We start from the raw sequence: 11569 nt of genomic DNA, 5'->3' as shown, positions 1-11569 counted from the left end.
CTACACAGGAGGCTGAGATCTGAGGACTGAGGTTCAAAGCCAACCTGGGCAGGAAAGTCCATGAGATTCTTAACTCCAATTAACAACCAGAGAACTGGAAGTGGCACTGTGGCTCAAAGTGGTAGAGCACTAGCCTTGAGCAGAAGAGCTCAGGGACAGCGCCCAGGCCCTGAGTTCAAGCTTTACAACCAGAAACAAACAAACAAAGATCCTTTATAGAAGCAAAGCACCAGTGGCTCACACATGTAATCTTAGCTACTCGGGAGGCCAAGATCTGAGGATAGCAATTCCAAACCAGCACTCACAGGAAAGTCTCTGAGGCTCTTACCTCCAATTAACCAGCAAAAAGCTAGATGCGGAGCTGTGGCTCAAGTGGTACGGCATTAGCCTGAGCAAAACAGCGAAGGGACAGTGCCCAGGCCCTGAGTTCAAACCCAGGACACAACATACTCTCTTGCAGAGCTGTGATTCACTAGGAGGTAGTGGTAATTTCGGAGGACGTTGAGAATTTTGAAAGGGAACCTAAAGGGGATTAAATGAACATGGACTGACCAGGGGAAGTTTGCACTAATGGATAAAGTTAAGAGCACTGTGTTTTACAGTGTAATGTGGACTACAGGGCCCACAGCCCTCGGCCAGTCTCTTGGCCTTGTTTTCTTCATCAGAGTGAGACTAGCTCTTGATGCAGCAATCTGCCATGGTGGGGAGGGCTCACTGGGCAGCTCCTGTGGTGGGACCAGGACAAAGCGAGGGCAGGCTCTGGTTCCAGGCCCCCATGGTCAAAGCGAAGGCAGGCCCTGGCTCTTGCTAACACTGTTGCCATTGTACCCCAGGCGTCTGTTGCTGGCAAAGCCACTGTCATGATCCAGAAAAGGTCTCTGGCCGCTGTAGGCCTGAGCTAGCCAACGTCCTCTCCTGGGGTCAGCCACACTGGGTATGGCTGGCAGGGCCTTGGCAGGAAGACCTGGCCAAGTGGACCCATCCTGGTATCACATGGAACCATCCAGCAAGCCCAGCAAGTGCCCGGCGGGCGCACCCACCAATGGGGCTAGGTTCTGCCCACGCGGCCGGCACCACTGAGGTCTCACTGACCGTTCCTGATGGGCCACAGGTTCCCCCCGAGACACTGGTGGCCGCCACAGGCCAGTACACAAGGAAGCTGAGCTTCTTCTCTGTAAGAAGAAGGAATCGCCGACAGACACCACCACGTGGCTAAGACCCACACTGTGCTGCGAGGGAATCAGACGCGATGAGCCACTCCACACGTGGCTCCGTGTACAGGGCGTCCACGGAGAGCAGAGCCCGCGAGACACGGGCAGGTGGGCGGTGCCGGCGCGGGCGCGGGCACGGAGGACGATGGAGGAGGGACCGCTGGAGGGCGGGCTGGCCAAAATGCCCCGACTTGGTGATGGTTGCACATATCCATTCGCTCTCAGACCCAAGAGAACTAGCCCAGGCCCTTAAAATATGTGAATTTCGTGATGTGTGAATCGGACCGCTTTAACAAGGCTGTTTGAAAACACAGGGAAGAAGCAGGGTGGGGTCGATCACGCCTGCAACCCCAGCATTTGGGAGGCTGAGGTAATTGAGTCATGCGTTCAAGGCCAGCCTGGGCTATCCATAGTGTGACTCTGTCAAAACAACAACAACAACACACAAACCTACTGGGAAGGACTGGATTCTACGGACGCAGCTCTTGGGCTGTGTTAAGAGGGGGACAGGTACGTGAGAGCTACCCACACCAGGAAGATACACAGCAAGCTGAGAGCTACCCACGCCAGGAAGATACACAGCAAGCTGAGAGCTATCCACGCCAGGAAGAGACACAGCAGCTGAGCGCTACCCACATCAGGAAGATACACAGCAAGCTGAGCGCTACCCACACCAGGAAGATACACAGCAAGCTGAGAGCTACCCACACCAGGAAGATACACAGCAAGCTGTCTGCCCCAAGAGGGGTCCTGAGTCAGAGAGACCACACACACTTCCCCCAGGGAGCTGCAAACGGGATCCTGGCAGGGAGGCCTGGCTGCCGGGTGACCCAGGGGTAGGGCCACGCGGGACAGGCGGCGCCTAGGGCTCAGAATTCTGGACTCTTCCCCACAGCCCACGGAGTCTAAAGATGCTTGACCTGTGCTGGCCCCTGACACCATCTCCCTCACGCACCATGACCCTAGATCTCGGGGGCCACCACTCCACGGGGCCATCCACCCCCCCACATCAGATAGAGCGCCCCAGCACCCGGGTCCCCTCACGTCGTCTGCCATTCCCTGGAGGCATCTCCTGGACTGCAAGCCCATAAGGACCCGAGCTGAGCAGGGGTCCGTCTGTCCCATTAGAGAACCCGGTGAGTGGAAGCGTGCCGTTGGAATCCAGGGCTCACTCCTGCCATTCATTATCCTGTATTTTCCACCAGACGATCCTAGCTTGGACTGAGCAAATGATTAAATCACATCCATCCGGTCCTTTTCTTTTTCTTGGTCTGCCTGCTTTACAGCACTAGGAATCAAGCCTGGAGCCTTACGCATGCTCGCAGGTGTGCTGGGACCAGGCCTCCAGCCCTCCTTTCCCTGTTCGCCTCCTATGGCTGTTCATGAATGTAGAATTCCACGTGCAGTTTCCAGTCAGTCGTGCCTCAGTGCGCATACGGGTTGGGCCCGGGAGCCCATGAGTACCAGAAGTCCCATATACAAAATAGTATGGTGTTGCATAAACCTTCAAAACGTACTCTCTTCAACCATAAGCCATTTCTAGGTGAATCTCTCTCTTCATGGACATAGCAGAAGCCACAGACACGGGTAGATTCCATTCACTGCATCTCTATTGTGTGACCCTGGACGAGACCCTCTATATCCTCATGACAGAGAGGTTGCTGACTGAGCAAACTAGAAGAGGGAGGGAAGGATGGGCAGATGAACAAATGGATGAGTGGACAAATGGCTGGAAAGATGGACAAATGGATGGACAGTCAGACAGACAGTGGATGGATGGGGGGACTGATGGAAGAGTGGACAAATGGATGGATGGACAGATGGGTGGTTGGGCAGATGGATGGACAGATGGGTGGTTGGACAGATGGATGGATGGACAGATGGGTGGTTGGACAGATGGATGGATGGACAGATGGATGGATGGATGGGTGGTTGGATGGATGGATGGATGGATGGACAGACAGAGATGTGAAAGCGATAGGTCTATTCTAAAAGATAATAAATACGCATCACATCCAATCTGTGGGATGGCAGCAGGTATTCTTGGTACGGATGAGCAGGAATGAGGACAAGGCATGAGCCAGCCCCTCCCACCCTGAGAAGCCTTTCTTTTGGAGGAACAGCCCTGGTCCTTGGTGAGGGAGGGCCTTCCCTATCATTGGATCCTGGGCTGCATCAGGGATGGAGATTCTCTCTCTCAGGCACCCATGCAAGCTCCTGAGATAGGGTGGCCTGGCACTGGGCTCTCTGCCCAGAGGCGTCCCTTCAGGTCAGGAAGGTGGGCAAAGGTAAGACGCAGCACTCTCCGTCCCGGCACCATCCTGATAACAGAAGTCCCAGGCCTGGGCAAAGAGCCCGGGCTCCCTTGCTCAGGAGATGCAGGGTCAGGCCCGTGACAGCAGAGTTCGTATTTGAACTTGTCCACATTCTTTAATGGTCTGAGGGCAGCGCCAAGGACTTAGTCATGGAACTCGCAGGAGAGCCGATAGCATCTGCATGGAGCAGCCTCGCAGAAGGAAACCAGAGTGCTTCTGCAGCCAGTCGGTCAGCACAGGAGCTCTGAAGGGGGGGGGAGGTTCTGGGGGTGCACGCGTGCGTGGCATCATTCAGCCTGCCCCCTCCCTTCTGTAATGCGGACTCCATGACGATTCCTGGTCGGGGGCCTCTGGAGACCCTTCCTCTACGGGCACTGGGCTGGACTGGCGCCTATGCTCAATGGACCTCGGTCCTTCCAGGTCTACTCTGTTACTGCGTTCCCAGAGACATGCCCCCCACTTTCGTGTCTGGCCACAGTGTCATCTGTGCCACCGGAAGACGGCGGAGACCCCACCGATTAGGACGTGAGGGAGGCGTTTTACGTCGCCCACCGCCTGGCCTTTCTTCCCTCCCCCGTGCCCCCGCCTGTAGCCCTCTCCCCACCTACAAGACTTGGTCCGGGGCCCCTATCCTCCTCTGGTGGAGCTGCTGGAACATGAACACCACGCGGAGGGGCCCAGACAGGCCCACGCCGCAGCCCGGGGGTCCCTCAGAACCGGAGGCCACCCAGAGGCGGACGTTAGACCCCCTTTTGGCAATAGTGACAGACCTGGGCAAAACCAGGACTTTTTTGGTTTGTTTTGCTTTCAATGAGAACTCCCAAGATAGTGGGCTGATTAGGACATGCCCGGCCTGCGGCGGCCCGCAAGTGCCTACATGTGTACGCAGGGCTCCTGGGCGCAGCCCAGGGAGACAGAGGAGCGAAGGGAGCCACGGAGCCCGCGGTGGCCTTTCCTGCAGGCCAGGGGTGCACCAGGCCCTGCAGGGACCTCGTGTCCGGGGGGGATGAGCGCTTCACCGGGGGCTCGGGGTTGGAGGAGAGTGTGTGTCACGGCAGACGCTGCCCACCGAGGGCCACCCCTCAAGCCCCCTACGACGCTTCCCAGACCCCGCGCACCCAGGGCCCGCCGCTCGGCAGGACAGGGTGGGCCAAGGGAGATGATCGGCTGTCAGGGTGCACCGATCTGGGGGCCCAGTGATTGGGGACCTAAGCTCCGCTGAGTACACCCGGCTTCCTCCCCCAAGTCTCCAGGGCCCCTGGTCCTAGTGGCTCCTCTCTCTCTCGTCCCTGAAGATCCGCTGAAGTTTCCCAACTCACTGGGCTGGGAGCAGCCGTCACAAATGAGAGTCATCCTAGTTCCGTGACCCCTTTCAAGACGCAGCTCTATTCTCAGCCCTTGTCCCTGTGACCTTTCTACGCTCTAGGTCTCAGTTGACGGCCAGGTGGTGAGCAGGCCTGTCAGAGAACCAGGGGCCAGGTGCCCAAGGCCTGCAAGCCTGGGAGCCCTGTCTGCCTGGGAGTGGAAGGAGGTCAGCGCTCAGCTCCTACCTGTAGCCTGCAGCCTGCTTACTGGACCCCCATTCGCTCCAATGGTGCCCTCTGGCTAAGCTGGGGTGGTGGGCAGGGTCCCTGTGAGGTAGGCGGGGGGGGGGGGAACCCACTCAACACCTTCAGGACCGGCTGTCCAGGCCCCGCGAGAGCACATCCTGGGGCAGAAGCCACAGAGGAACAGGAGATCTGCCAGGGCCGGGAAGAGCACCACATCCCCCAGTTAATCCCATCTGCCTAGCTGTGTGGTCCAGGGGTCCAGAAATGCCAGCCCCAGGGGCTGCCCAAGGCAAGGGATGGCTGTTCACTCTGGGGCAACTGGCACCCAGAGATTCCCTCTGCCAAGGTGGTATCACATCTTACTGTCACAGAAGCTCTGCGGAGGGGGAAACCGAGGCTGCCAGGCACAGGAGAGGCAGGGCTGGAAGCTGACCCCTGCACCACAGTTCAGCTGCCATGCACAGGCTCAGGACTCCGTGGGGACAGGACTGCTATCCCTGCTGTGCCCCTGGGCAGGAACTGGGGTCTCTGAAGGCATCTGGCATAGAACTGGATGCTCAGAAACTCTTACTTGAGTGACATAGACCTTCCTTGGGACTCTCAAGCGAATCAGAAAATGGCAGACAGTTCCGGCGTCTGCCCTTCAGGCGCCTCTGGTGGAAGTGTCCACATGCGTGCTGCCCAATCACAGCCCAAAGCCCAGGTGGTGGCCAGGGACCAGGCTTCTCCTGCAGAATACTTCAAACAAGGTCAGGGTCTTCCTTCCATTCTCTCCTCCCTCCCCAGGACTCACCCGTCCCCACCACGAGCGAGCATTGCCAGGCACAGGGACCTTGCCTTGTCCCCTGGGGCGTGGCCTCCCACAGGAAGTTGTATTCTGGCTGGCACTGGTGGCTCTCACCTGTAATCCTTGCCACTCAGGAGGCTGGGATCCGAGGATGGAGTTTCAAGGCCAGCCCAGGCAGGAAAACCCGCGAGACTCTTACGTCCAATCCATCACCCACAAGCCAGAAGTGGAGCTGTGGCTTATGTGGTAGAGAACCAGCCTTGAGTTAAAAAAAACTAACTGACATCCCTCAGACCCTGAGTTTAAGTTCCATTACTGACAGATGTGTGAGCATGCACGCACGCACACAGACACGCACGCACGCACACAGACACGCACGCGCTTCTTTTTCCCGTGGTGGTCCACTCTCCCCTAGCCCCCTCCCCGCACCCGAGGCTGCCTTTATGAGCGTCTGGTGGCGGTGAGCTCAGGTGACAAAGGACCTGCCTACGTAGGGTATCACACACCGCGTTCTCCACAGAATTGCTTTTCTAAAGAAAATAGTCCTGGAAAAGCCCGCCAGTCACACTCCATATGTTTCCAGTCATTCCTCCTCGGCCTCCCTCCCGGCTGCTCCAGGCTAACTCCTGCCCAGCTCATCATCACCAGCTCAGCCTCCACCGTTCCTCCTCCTCCTGGAAGCTTCTAGAACCCTCCAGCAGTCCCAGTGTCCTGGGGCGTCCTCTCCCATGGCTCTGGGTACCACGCACCCACCCATGTGGGGTTCTGTCCTCCCCCACCCCATGAAAGACAAGTCTGGCATCTTCACAGACGCCTCTGCTTGGGGTACGTGGGGGACCCCAGGCCCTGGGCAGACCTGGTGTGTTGGCGAGAGGGGTTTCCCGCAGGAGCACAAGGTCTGGGCAAACAGAAGAAGCTAAAGCCCACAGGAAGGACCACAGCCTCCAGCCAGGGGCTCTGGTCTGCCTCACACCCAGCACCCGGGCCACTCATTATGGAAGGTAAGCTCAGCACCCAGCTGCACCAGAGCCCAGGTCTGCCCTGACAGACCCCGGGGCCCTCGCTGGCCCTCCGGCCGGGCCTTACCAGGGGCCCTAGTGCCCGGAGAAGCAAGCAGCCACGTGGAGCGGCTGGTTTCCGTGCAGAGGGAGGAACTGCCGACGGTGCGGAGAGAGAAGTGGCTACAGCCCGGCTGGCCACCAGCCCCGCACCCCAAATCCACCTGTGACCTCAGAAGCTGCTTCCGGCTTCCTTTCCCTGCCTGCCTCTCCCCTCCCCTCCCTTCTTCTTCTTCTTCCCTCCCCTCTCCTTTCTCTTCCTCCTCCTCTGCGATCTCACACCTGCAAACCACCCTGGCCTGTCCTCCCTCTCCACACGCCTGCTGCTTCTCCCCTCTTCCAGCTCCATCTGGCCCCCCTCCCTCTTCTCCAGGCCCTGCTCAGGACCCCTCCCCGCCCCTGGGATGCCGAGGCGGGCTGGCCCCTTCGGATAGACCAGGCCACGGGGAGCTGAGATCAGACGAGACCCAAACGCACCGTGAGCTCTCAGCAGAGGACCTGGAGACTCTATGTCCTCATTCAGCACAGCTTGGCTGGGTCACTTTCTCCTTCAAGAAGAGAATGATCCATGGGGGTCCACCCTGGCTTCCTCTTAGGAGCCGTTAGGACAGGAAATGGGGGCTGGAGCCATGTCCCTATTTGTGAGCACAAAGCCCTGAGTTCAAATTCCAGTATCACCGCCCCCCCAGGAAAGGATGAGAATAGAGGGATGGAGGAGGGGCTGGCTGAGCCCCGGCCCCTCGGTGGTCCCTCCCGTGCTCCATTCCAGCGCCACCTCCGCCCAAGGCCCCCTCCCGGCGCTGCCCCCTCCCCAGCGGGCTCTCTCCCCGCTCCTCCCCTGGCTTGATGGGCCCCGCACCGGGGTGGCCGCTCTGGACAAGAGCCGCGACGTGTGCCTGTGTCTCCCCTACCCTTGTGCAGCCCACTCAGTTATCCCCGACCACCTCTGCAGAAGCGGAGGGCTTGGGGGACAGGCCTGGTTGTCTCGGGGTTCTGCCTGATGCCTGCCCCTCACTGTGGGCCGGTGTCACAGCTACTCTGCTGGGACACCTCTGCACGGGACGGGGAGTCGTCGTCCCCCCGACCCCCCCACCCCAACTTCCAGAACACCAGGCTCAGACTGTGGCGGATTGTTCTAAGAGTAAGAACGTCTTGCGAGCCCCGCTCTTCTCCGGTGGGCATGTCTGAGCCTGGGCCCGGCCTCACCCTGGGGTTAGTGACTGACACCAGCCTGGCCCTGCAGGAGGCAAGCCATGCTGCTCGCTTCCTCGCTCGCTCCGAGACCTCCATCCCGCCTGCGTTTCCCACAGTCTCCCCGAGCCTGTGATTAAACGGATGGAAATGCCAGCAAGACGTGACTTGTGCGTGGAGGGGGGAGGGGCTGCCACCCTGCAGGTATGCGCACAGCCCTCTCCTCTTGCCCGCCAAGGCGAGGCCTTGCCCAGCCCCATGCCAGGACCCTGTGGAACTTTCCACATCCCTGCTATGCCCGGGAAGCGTGCCCCCAGAAGCCCCGCCACCAGGCGTGTGTGCGCAGGACCCGCGGGGAGGCCCCACAGCCGCCGCGGCCCGGCCTCGACCCGGGGCCTGACGCGAGCGCACCGCGGAGGGGCCCCGCGCCCCCCTCCCCGCCGCGGCCCCCTCCGGGTCCCCAGCTCACCGCGGCCCCCAGGGCTTGGCTGAGCCATCCCAACGCGGGTCCCAAGGGGCCCTGGACCAAAGCGAGACTGACTTTGCCACCTGTGTTCTTCTCCCCCCCACTCTGCGCGGCCCATCCGTCCCTCTGTCCTTTCCACAGGGGGAAGGCCCTGGATCCGATGCAGGAGTAGCGTTAACCCTTCTGCTTTTCTCCCCCCACCGCTGCCCCCACCACTCTGCGCGGCCCATCCGTCCCTCTGTCCTTTCCACAGACGCTCCCGGGGCTCTGTCTCCTCTGAGGACAAGGTGGGGGGGTGGGGGGGCGGTTGGAAAGGCCTCCCAGCCCCTGCTCCAGCCCCGCTCAGCACGGGATGGAGACCTGAGAAATTAGGCTGTGACAAGTACACCCAGTGTGGGCCCACTGAGAGCAAAGCAGGCTCAAGGGCGACACTGAGAGCAAAGCAGGCACAAGAGCGACAGTCGTGATGGCCCACAGTGAGACAGAGCGACCCGCAGCCCGGGATCCTGAGACGGGGAAGGCAGACCGGAGCAGACTGGGGGACGGCCATCCAGGCCTCCGGCCTGAGACACAGCCGCCTGCCTCCTCTCACGCCCTGCACATTCGGGGGGCCCTGGGTCCTGAGCCGGCTCCCCACCAGCCCCCGCTCCCGGCCCCCAGCCCCCCACAGTGACCCCATCCGGTCCAGGCCTCGCCACGCAGCAGGTGCCTGGCCTCCGCTGTGCAGCCAGCACTGGTTCCTCTGTGCCTTCCCCGACTGCGCCCCACCTCTCAGCCTGTCTCCCCAATACCGTCTCCTCCTCAGCTCACCCCCGCTTCCCCCTCACTCCCATGTCCCTCCCCTCCCCGGGGCCTAAGGGTCTCCATGCCCTCCTGCCCGCCTGCCACCACGCCTGAGTAGACGTGGCTGAGGTGCCCCCCTCCACGGCGACCCGTGTGGCCCCCCTAGATACTGCTGCCCATCCCAAAGAAACCCCAGGTGCCTGCAGCCCCCCCCCCGCTCCCGCAGATGCCCGCTGGAGCCCCTGGGCCGCTGCTTCTCACCCCCCCTCCTGCATATCCTCCCGGGACCTCAGCAACCCCTCGCTGTCTTCCCCTCTGCCCGTCTGTGGCTCTCTCGCCGGGTGAGGGCCAGTGGCATCGCAAGCACGGCACCACCACAGAGCGATGCTCCGGCCGCTCTGCAGAGCCGCGATCCACCGTCTGGGAGGGCACCCCGGCTCTCCCTCACAAATCCCGGGGAGCCCTGGCTCCTCACACCTGCACCGCCCCTGGCCGAGGTGCCAGCGTCTCTCCCCTGGACCAGCCCAGCCACTTCCCAGCTCCCGGTGCCCACCCGCCCTCCTGTGGTCTGTTCCCAGCACTGCACCACGTCCTTCTGTCCTTCCGCTGCTCCCCGACAGCCTCGCGGGCCACGCAGATGTGCACAGTAGACAAGAAGGAAGACGTCTCCACACCCAGGAGGCCGGTCACGGCTCCTCTGCGGCGGGAGCCCACGCCGCCACCCGCAGAGATGCCCAGCACAGCCCACACGGGCACAGAGGGCCGGCCGCCACCCGGCCTGCCTGCTGAGGCCCTCAAGCTCTGAGCGGCGGCGGAGCCCGGAGTCTGGGGGAGGGGGACGACAGAACGTGACCGCCGCCACGTTCGCCTCAGGAAGCCCAAGAGGACTCTGGGCTCCACTGTTACCTCCCTTGACCCTTGGCTCCGGACATAGGGGTGCTGGCTGAACGCTTGTTGATGGGGTAAATGAAGCCACAACCGTGCTTGGCCTTTGCCAAGGTGGGGGACGTGAGACCCCCCGGTGCATGATGGGAGAAGTGTGCTCCTGCCGGCTCTCTGCGGCTCAACGACTTTGCCTGTGTTGATCATTTCAGACGGCCCTTAAAAACATCCGAATGGCAATGACGCGCCAGTCCGTCGCTGGGCCTGGGGCCTGGGGCCTGGGCGGCGGGGCGGGGCGGGTGCCCGAGGCTCCCGCAGGACGGGGAGGGTCCCCCAGGACCGCGGGCCTCGACCTCCACGCCCCATGGGAAGGCCCGTGAAACCACAACAGCCACACGCGCTGCGGGGCGGGGCTGCACAGCGGGCCGGCCAGGGGCCCCCAGGCCTCCGGTCCAGCTCGGCCTACAGCAGCGGCACCCCGACTCCCCGAGACCCGGGAGGCGGTGCCGCCTGCGGCTGGAGGACCGGAGCACCAGGGGCCACCTCAGAGAGCCCCGGCCACGGCGCATCTCCAACAACGACACGCTGGGCCAACAGGTGAATGGACGAGGGGTGACCGGCGGGGACGCCCCTTCTCTGCTGGGTTGCAGGTACGAAGGCAGGGCAGGGCACACAGAAGCCAGGGCCCTCCCGGCCCCGAGCGCCCAGTCCCGGCGGGCCGCAGCTCCGCACAGAGCGCACAGCGGAGGGAGCCTCGTGCCACCCCGTCTGTCTCCCGAGACCCCGAAGCTCTCAACAACAGCAGCTGGGAGAGGAGGGGAGTGTGCCCGGGCCGGGCGGGTGTGTGGGGGTCACTCCCCTGCAGACACACGGTGCCACACACGCCACCACGCGTCCCTCCGTCCTTCTGTGACCTGCGCCGCAGCCACGAGCACACGCGGACCTGCCTCGGCGCGTGCACGCACACCACCGTTACACAAGCACACCTGCGCAACGTTCCCACAGCAGCCCGCACCTGCACACGTGTGTGCACGCTTATGACACGCATGCACCCACACACTCACATCACACAGGCACACCGCGGAGCACGCCTGCAGCCAGCCTCAACACCGATGTGCGCCCCTCAGCACAATGCACCCCAAAGCCCGTGTCATACCTGCACAAGACACCCGGAGCAACCTGTACACACACGGTATGCATAGTGACAACACACACACCCAATGCAGCTGCACACTAGGCCCAACGGCAGTTTGCACATGTGTGCACACACTTACAACAAACACACCTACACCCATACCTCTATCACACGAGCATAATACAGCCACA

This window comes from Perognathus longimembris, chromosome 7 (assembly GCF_023159225.1).
Source record: "Perognathus longimembris pacificus isolate PPM17 chromosome 7, ASM2315922v1, whole genome shotgun sequence".
Taxonomy (NCBI): domain Eukaryota; kingdom Metazoa; phylum Chordata; class Mammalia; order Rodentia; family Heteromyidae; genus Perognathus; species Perognathus longimembris.
The sequence above is the reverse complement of the archived record's forward strand: the minus strand, read 5'-3'. Positions refer to the sequence as shown.